Here is a 7,762-nt window from a genome sequence, read left to right on the forward strand (position 1 = left end):
TAACAAGTCATTAGAACACACAGTTGGCTTTATGATATCTATTATTTAAGATGAACAGATACGTCAATAAAAAGAATGATAACCCAATTCAGGGGTGGATGGGCAATTATTTTTGGTGATTTGCATATTATCAAAAGCCCCAATTGAAAATTGCAGATTTCTTAACATTATTTTTTTTTAATTTTTTAACGTTTATTTATTTTTGAGAGAGGGAGCAGAGAGTGAGGGAGACACAGAATCCGAAGCAGGCTCTAGGCTCTGAGCTGTCAGCGCAGAGCCCGCGAGGCTTGAACTCATGAACCGTGCGATCATGACCTGAGCCGAAAGTCGGCTGCTTAACCGACTGGGCCACCACCCCAAGCGCCCCTCTTAACATTATTTTAAAATATCACCAACTCTCTAAAAAAGGTATGTGCTCTGGAGGAACACAATACATATCTGCATTGGAAAAAACTGGGGGGCCCTGCTCATGTCTTTATGTAAGCCTGAATTTTTGTTGAAGTATAAAACATACACACAGAAACGTGCACAAATTATAAGCGTACAGCTCAGTAAATTTTCACAAAATGAGTACATCCCAGTAGCCAGTACTCATGTCAAGAAACAGAGTTAGTGCTAACTCCCCAGAAATTGCTTCACGTTTTCGAGTCACGACTTGCCATCCGTAGACAACCAGTCCTCTGACTTTGAATGCCCCAGGATCACTTTGTCATAAACCCACATTTATAAACTCTGTAAATGAAACCATTCAGTGTGTATTCTTCCCTGTCTGGCATCTTTCCCTCAACCTTATACTGGTGAGATTGATAGATGTCGCTGCCAATTAGCAATAGTTGATTCGTTCTCTCTGCTGTGTAGTATGCCCTTGTAGGCAACTACCAAAAATTATTTAATTCACTCAATATGGGTGGACATTTGGGTCATTTCCAGTTTGGAGCTAATGTGAATGGTTGCCGGCCGTTTTTTACCATTTGATGGTTGTTAACATACTCCTGCCAAAAGTCACACCACATGTGGATGTGAAATTCCAGGGCTGATAAATTCCTATGGCTATAGGAAGCAAACACAACTGCCAAAGAGCTTTTCCCTTGCCTGGGAAATTTCAAGATATGGTTACTGTATAAGGCAGTTATATGCAATTCACTGCATAATGCTAATAGTCATAAGCCAGTGAGAAGCAAATAAGGTTGGTGAATTTGCAGATAAAGAATATGGATCTATGTGGTCCCAGGAATAGCTGGCTATTTTTAAAAACCCTCTGCCTTTAGCAAAGCTTGGTAAGTTTTTCATGTTATGATAATGTGACACTCCTAGGATTTAACATAACACCACAATGATTGACTTAAAACTCTGCGAGGTAGGTGGCAATGGGCATTGTTCCCATTTTCCAGAAAAGGGAGTTTAGGCAGATCACTTTCTCTCCTTCTCGCACCATTCACGACAGTCAGTATTGGCATCGCATTGTAAGCTGTGAGCTGTCCCCATCGGTCCTCCATGAAGTCAGCCTGGCAGGATGCCCCTCATGTTGCCTGCAAGGCCGTGGGCGGAGCCACAGCCTTGAGGTGGGAGGAATTCTATTAATACTTTAGACTTTTATAGTACTCTGCCTCTGGAGGACTTAGAGCATCCTTTCACAATTGCTGGCCAAAATTTGTGACTCATATGCCAGCACTGAAGAAATGTCATTTTGGAGATAGGCTTTCATGTGGCTCTTGCAGGGACTTCTGGTCTCCTTATAGGAGCTGATATCTCATCCTTGGTTATTATGTTCAGAGTCAAAAAACTGATGACCTAGGCAAGGGGTAATTCCCTTTTCTCCTGTAAACGTCACTCACAGCATCCCAGCTCTTAGGCTTTCTGGCGTCCTCACCTTTCTCTTTGGGCCATGCATTCCTTTGGCTGTCTGGCGAAGCCTGCAGACTCTTTCCCAGAAAACTGTCTTAAAACGTATAAAATAAAATGCACGAGGGGCGCCTGGGTGGCTTAGTCAGGGGAGCATCGGACTTCAGTTCAGGTCTTGATCTTGCGGTTCCTGAATTCAAGCCCCGAATTGGGTTCTGTGCTGATAGCCCCGAGCCTGGAGCCTGCTTCGATTCTCTCCCTCTCTCTTTGCCCCTTCCCCACTTGCACTCTGTCTCTCTCCTTCAAGGATAAAATAAACATTAAACAAATTTTTTTTTAAAATAAAATGCACTGGGCTACAAAGGAAATCAAGTGTATCAAAATGCAGTTATCTAATAAAAAAGTAAAACAAAACAAATTTGTGATATAGTAATATGTGTGCTTTCTTATTGAATATAACAAGATTTAGGGCTGGGAAAATGATTAACATCATTTCATTTCTTTTTTTTTTTTTTAATTTTTAACGTTTATTTATTTTTGAGACAGAGAGAGACAGAGCATGAACGGGGAAGGGACAGAGAGAGAGGGAGACACAGATCTGAAGCAGGCTCCAGGCTCTGAGCCATCAGCCCAGAGCCCGACACGGGGCTCGAACTCACGGACCGTGAGATCGTGACCTGAGCTGAAGTCGGAGCCACCCAGGCGCCCCAATTAGCATCATTTCAAAGTAATAATAGGCATTTACAAAATTTGATGACATCTACAACAATTGTAATATTAAAATATATTTTTTAAATATTTTCATTTCTATTGGTGACAAAGTCATAGATACTAATACTTCTGTGGTTTGTTGTCCATATTTACAGTTGAAAGAAATTTTGAATTTCCATTAAAGGTTCCCATCTAAATTCATAGCCCTCCTAAATGCCATCACATCCCTCTTGAAATCTGTTCCTACCTCCGTGCCCCAGAGATGGTCCCTGTGCTAGACACACATATACACATTTCTACACAGCATTAGCTGTCTGGGGCCCACCAACCCTTTTCCAGAAAGTTGGACTCTGAGCCAGTCCTACTTGAGCCTGTGACTATGATTGTCAGACTTGGCTAGTATGGCCAAACAAAAGTTGACCTTGACTTTAATTGCTGCCTTCTCTTGTCAGTTCCCAGCATGACTTTCTGTGATGGGCTGAGAAACAGGCCTTCTTTTAAATGATGTTCTTGCTCTTTGGTAACTAGCAAGGAAGTTGAGAGAATATCCAGAAATTGTTAATTTTAAGTTGATGCTAATCAGGTTGATGAAAACATTGTGGTTATGTATGTAAGAAAATGTCCATATTTTTTAGAGATGCTTACTGAAGTACATAAGGATAAGTAATATAACTGGGATTTGTGATTAAAAATTTTAAATTACTCTCAGTAGAAAGGAGACTGAATGAAATGAGAGTGGTGAAAATTTGAAAATTCTGGACTCTGGGTGATGGCTGTATGGGAGTTAAACTATTTTCTCTACTTGCGTGTATGTTTAAGATTTGTTATTATTAAAATCCTTTAAAAATAGTTTCTGGACCAGGAAATTAGGTAAAGAATGCTTTTTTTATAGTGCTAGTTTGCTTCTTTACAATACTTATTATTTAATTTCTTTCCATGCACAATACAACTTGATTGTATTGTGTCTCATATATATGCAAATTTTATTTTTATTTTATTTTATTCATTTTTCATTTTTTTAATGTTTGTTTATTATTGAGAGACAGAGACAGAGCATGAGCAGGGGAGGGGCAGAGAGAGAGGGAGACACAGAATCTGAAGCAGGTTCTAGGCTCTGAGCTGTCAGCACGGAGCCCGGCGTGGGGTTTGAACTCACCAACTGCGAGATCATGACCTGAGTCAGACGCTTAACCGACTGAGCCACCCAGGCGCCCCGATTTATTTTTACTTTAGAGAGAGAGAGGAGGGGAGAGGGGCAGAGAGAGAGAGAAATCGACACAGGGCTTGATCCATCCCACGACCCTAGGATCATGACCTGAGCAGAAATCAAGAGTCAGACACTCAACCAAGTGAGCCACCCAGGCACCCCACTTCTATATACAAGTTTTAAAAATTGGTTTCACTCATACCCTTTGTCAGTTGTTGGGCATGGCCTTGCTCTCTAAGAGTTTATATTCAAGTTGGGAAGAGATCATGTATATACATGAAACCATAGTTGGGAAGCAACATAAGACAGAGTACGGTATAAATGCCAAAACATGTAATAAAGATGGGAAGTGTGATAGGAGTTCAGGAAAGGCGAAGTCTGTGAGGACTGGGGGCCGAGCTGGTGACTTCAGGTCAGCAGTAGCTGTCTATCAGTCTCAGAAATTTGCATTCATTGCCTCTTGCTGGTTTAGACTTCTTTATGTGCACTCATTTCTCCAACAGTGGAATTGTTGGTGACTTCCTAAAGCTCAGAAGCGACAACATTCTTGCTCCCCATATCTCCCTGTCCCCTTCCCTCAGAGGCTGTGTTTGACCCATTCTGAGTCTCCACTTACGTGCGCCCTCCTGTTCAGGACTGCTCTGCTTCACCTTTCTGTCCCAGATGGCGAACTACAACCCAGATGCTAAGTACTACCGTGAACATTCTTACCCACTCAACCCAGAGTGGTCCCTGGCCTTGTGTGGTGGTGGCAGGAAGCCAGGGGACTACTGTGCCTGAACCCAAATGTTGCCTCAGAGGACAGCCCCCTTCTTGCCAAGTGCTGGCGAAGGGGACTCTGACCAGCAAGAAAGCTTCACACAGATCTGCCATGAGGGGACAATGAAAGCAAAGGTATGGATGCCTCAGCACGATGGTGGAGACCAAGTGGCAGAGCCACTGGGACCACAACCACAGCCCTCAGGATGGGCTAGAAATGATCTCTCAGAGCAGGAAAAAAAAAAAAAAAAAAAAAAAAAGAAAGAAAAGAAAAGAAAAGAAATTACTAGAAGGCATTCAAGAAGGCCTAAGTCCTAGATGATCTAAATTAAAAAATAAATAAGTAAATAAATTTAAAAGTTGTTTTTTCACATTGCTTAGATCATTTAAGCCAAAGTAACTTTTTCTTTTTCTTTCTTTTTTTTTTTTTTTTTAATCTTTGTTTAATTCTCATTCTGAATTATCTGAGGCATCGTGGCCAGGTTACTTGGCCAGGCTGAGCTAGCAAGGAGAGAAGGGGTATGTCCATATAACTGTGCTGCCATCCACACAAAAGCTGGAGACTGCCTTGGTTGAAATAGCCTTTTGATCTTTCAGGACTTCTTTCTTGGCTTAGAATGACAACCTTGAAGTACAAGAGAAAACATGAAATCCATGGTACTTAAGAGAGGTAGGATTCAAGGAATCTGCCCAGGACACACGCCCTGACAGATATGCAAAACTTCCACCTATCGGGGCACCTAGCGGGGCCACCACTCTCTGGGACCTGTCTTCCTTGTCTCCACATTGCTCCCCACACCTTCTTGGGTAAGGGGGCTACATAAGAGACTCAGATCTGTATGCCTTCATTTTATTCCATCTCTCACCTTTAAGGGGGCAAAACTCACATCGTCTTAACAATAACAACAAAATGACCGCTGCTGTTCTGTGTCTAGGGGAGAAGCTCCTCAAAGGAAAAGTCATCAGGGTCACCTTGATTTTTGAAAGTGTCCTAGAAGGTGACCCTGATGGCAAGATGGGAGAGGGAAACTAGTTCTTACTGGGAAAGGGGCTATAGTATCAGGAGACACATGGATCCTTGGGTTACATATGAAACAAATCACATTTCCCTGCTTTGGTTGAGAACCCCCTACACACATGTGCACACACATAAAATACAATCATTCCTATTTCTTGGCTTCCCTAAAGTTCTATTTATCTACCGTTACAGCAATGATCACATTATACTATATTATTTCTGGCATACTTGTATGTTTTTATCATTAAACTTGTGAATGTTTTCTTTGTATCTTTCACCTATAAAATATGGGCATGTGTTAAGAATTGTGCGTTGAATGAATATTTGAGTAAATGGCTACTATACATATTTTTAACAAGATGGAAATCCAACTCGCCCGTCGGAGTCAAGTCTTATTTTTCACGAAGGACCTGATGCCAGGTGTGTTCTTACCTCTCTGCTTGTCCCTGAACCATTTAGATGAACCCAGGACTTCAGAAAGCATTACTTCTGTGATGACCCACACATTCCTCCATGTGCTTTAGTTTCTGGCAGAGGAAGAGGTGTGGACAGGCTGGTGTGGGTATGTCACCCTCACTGGGCCTGGCAGAGCTGGCCCGGGTGCACTGCCCAATACAGGGATCAGCTGATTTCCAAGAACAGCAATGACCTGGTGAGTAAAAGAAGTGGGTAGGCATGGCTTTTGAGTCATTTGGCGAATGCCTGGAAGCTTATCCTTCCTGCAGCACCCTCTCCCCCCATATGGAGCTTCCTCTTTCCTGACACTGTATCCAAAATTCCATCATCATTAGTTATTCAGGCTTTGGGGTATTTCGGAGCTTCTAATTAGCAAGTGATTTCTTAACTTGGTATCTGTGTAGGATTTTGGAATGCTGAGGGACATGGGGAGAGGTGAGGAGGACAAAGAAAAAAAAAGAAATGAGAGAGAGAGAGAGAGAGAGCGATAGACAGATTTTGTCTCCCTTCCAGTAGTCGTGTGCATAGGATAACACTTCCTAGAACACCGTCAGCCCTTCCAAAATTGTTCAGACAATATTGAGAAGCAGTGGGGGGGGGGGGGGGGGGCGGGGGTGGGAGGAAGGTCAGGACTCACCGCACAAATTCTTAAACACATGCTTTGTCTCCCAGCCTCAGAGCACTTGAAAACTCAAGCACAGAAGAGAAATGAAAGAAAAGAAGGCACTGCAGTGTTAGCATGCCCCAGACACACACTTCCAGGCTCCCCTCTCCATCCAGATGATATCTGAAGGACAGTCTTTTTTCTAGGTGAAGGCTAAGAATTTAAAAGGAAACACAGGACTGTATTTTCCAATCCCAAATCGGAACGTTGGTTCCCACATATCTATAAATTTATCTGTGAAGTCTTAAAAAAAGGAAAATAAGTTGTGTTTAGTTTACATGTAATAAATCTTCTTTATTGACTAGTGGATTTCATGTTTTTGGCTTCCGTTCCAGGAGAGGGGTCTCAATGCAGTTGCCCACTCTGTCCCTTCTGCAGCTGCTGTTCTTACCACCTAGACCATCAACCATGTGCACAAGCTGGCCCCTGGAATCTGCATTTCCCTTGCCTCCCATGCAGGACCAGCCAGTAATTTTGTTGTGCTTTCTTTTCTCATTGCAAGTTAAATATTCACTCCTGTGCCTCTTTTTGTATTTGTGATTTGCACTCCTTTTCATCAAGAGGACCTCCATCTTAGGTGTGTTTCAGTCCCCACAGAGTTGGATTTGCCCTTTTATACACCTGCTAACGCAGTCCACATTATTAAATAGAAAATCTCAATTTATAAGTGTCCTGACAACCCTGATTCTCAGTTAACTGGAATGTTCTCTGCATAACTTGTCCTAGGGGCAAGTAATGAAATTAGAAGGGAAAAGCAGATGGTACGGATTTCTAACTTTAGAAATGTAGCAAGTGTTCTACCTGGTTCCCAGTCATTTGTCCACCTCTCTGCACAGAAGTGCATGGTAACATCTAACACTTACCTCGTTAGTAAGCTGGGCACCTTTTAGTCCTCAAGGGCACCCCTTGAGGTGGGTACCCTAACTGTACTCACAGATAAGGAAACTGAGGCATAAGAAGGTCAGCAAATTCCCCAAGGTTACACCTAATGTACAGGGTACAACTGGGATCTGACCAGGCGATCAGGTCCAGGATCCAGGGTCCTCACCTCTAAGCTATATCACCTGTATAGGATCGTTATTTACATTTGAAATGTTAACTCAGT

Source organism: Neofelis nebulosa, chromosome 1, assembly GCF_028018385.1.
Source record: "Neofelis nebulosa isolate mNeoNeb1 chromosome 1, mNeoNeb1.pri, whole genome shotgun sequence".
NCBI lineage: Eukaryota > Metazoa > Chordata > Mammalia > Carnivora > Felidae > Neofelis > Neofelis nebulosa.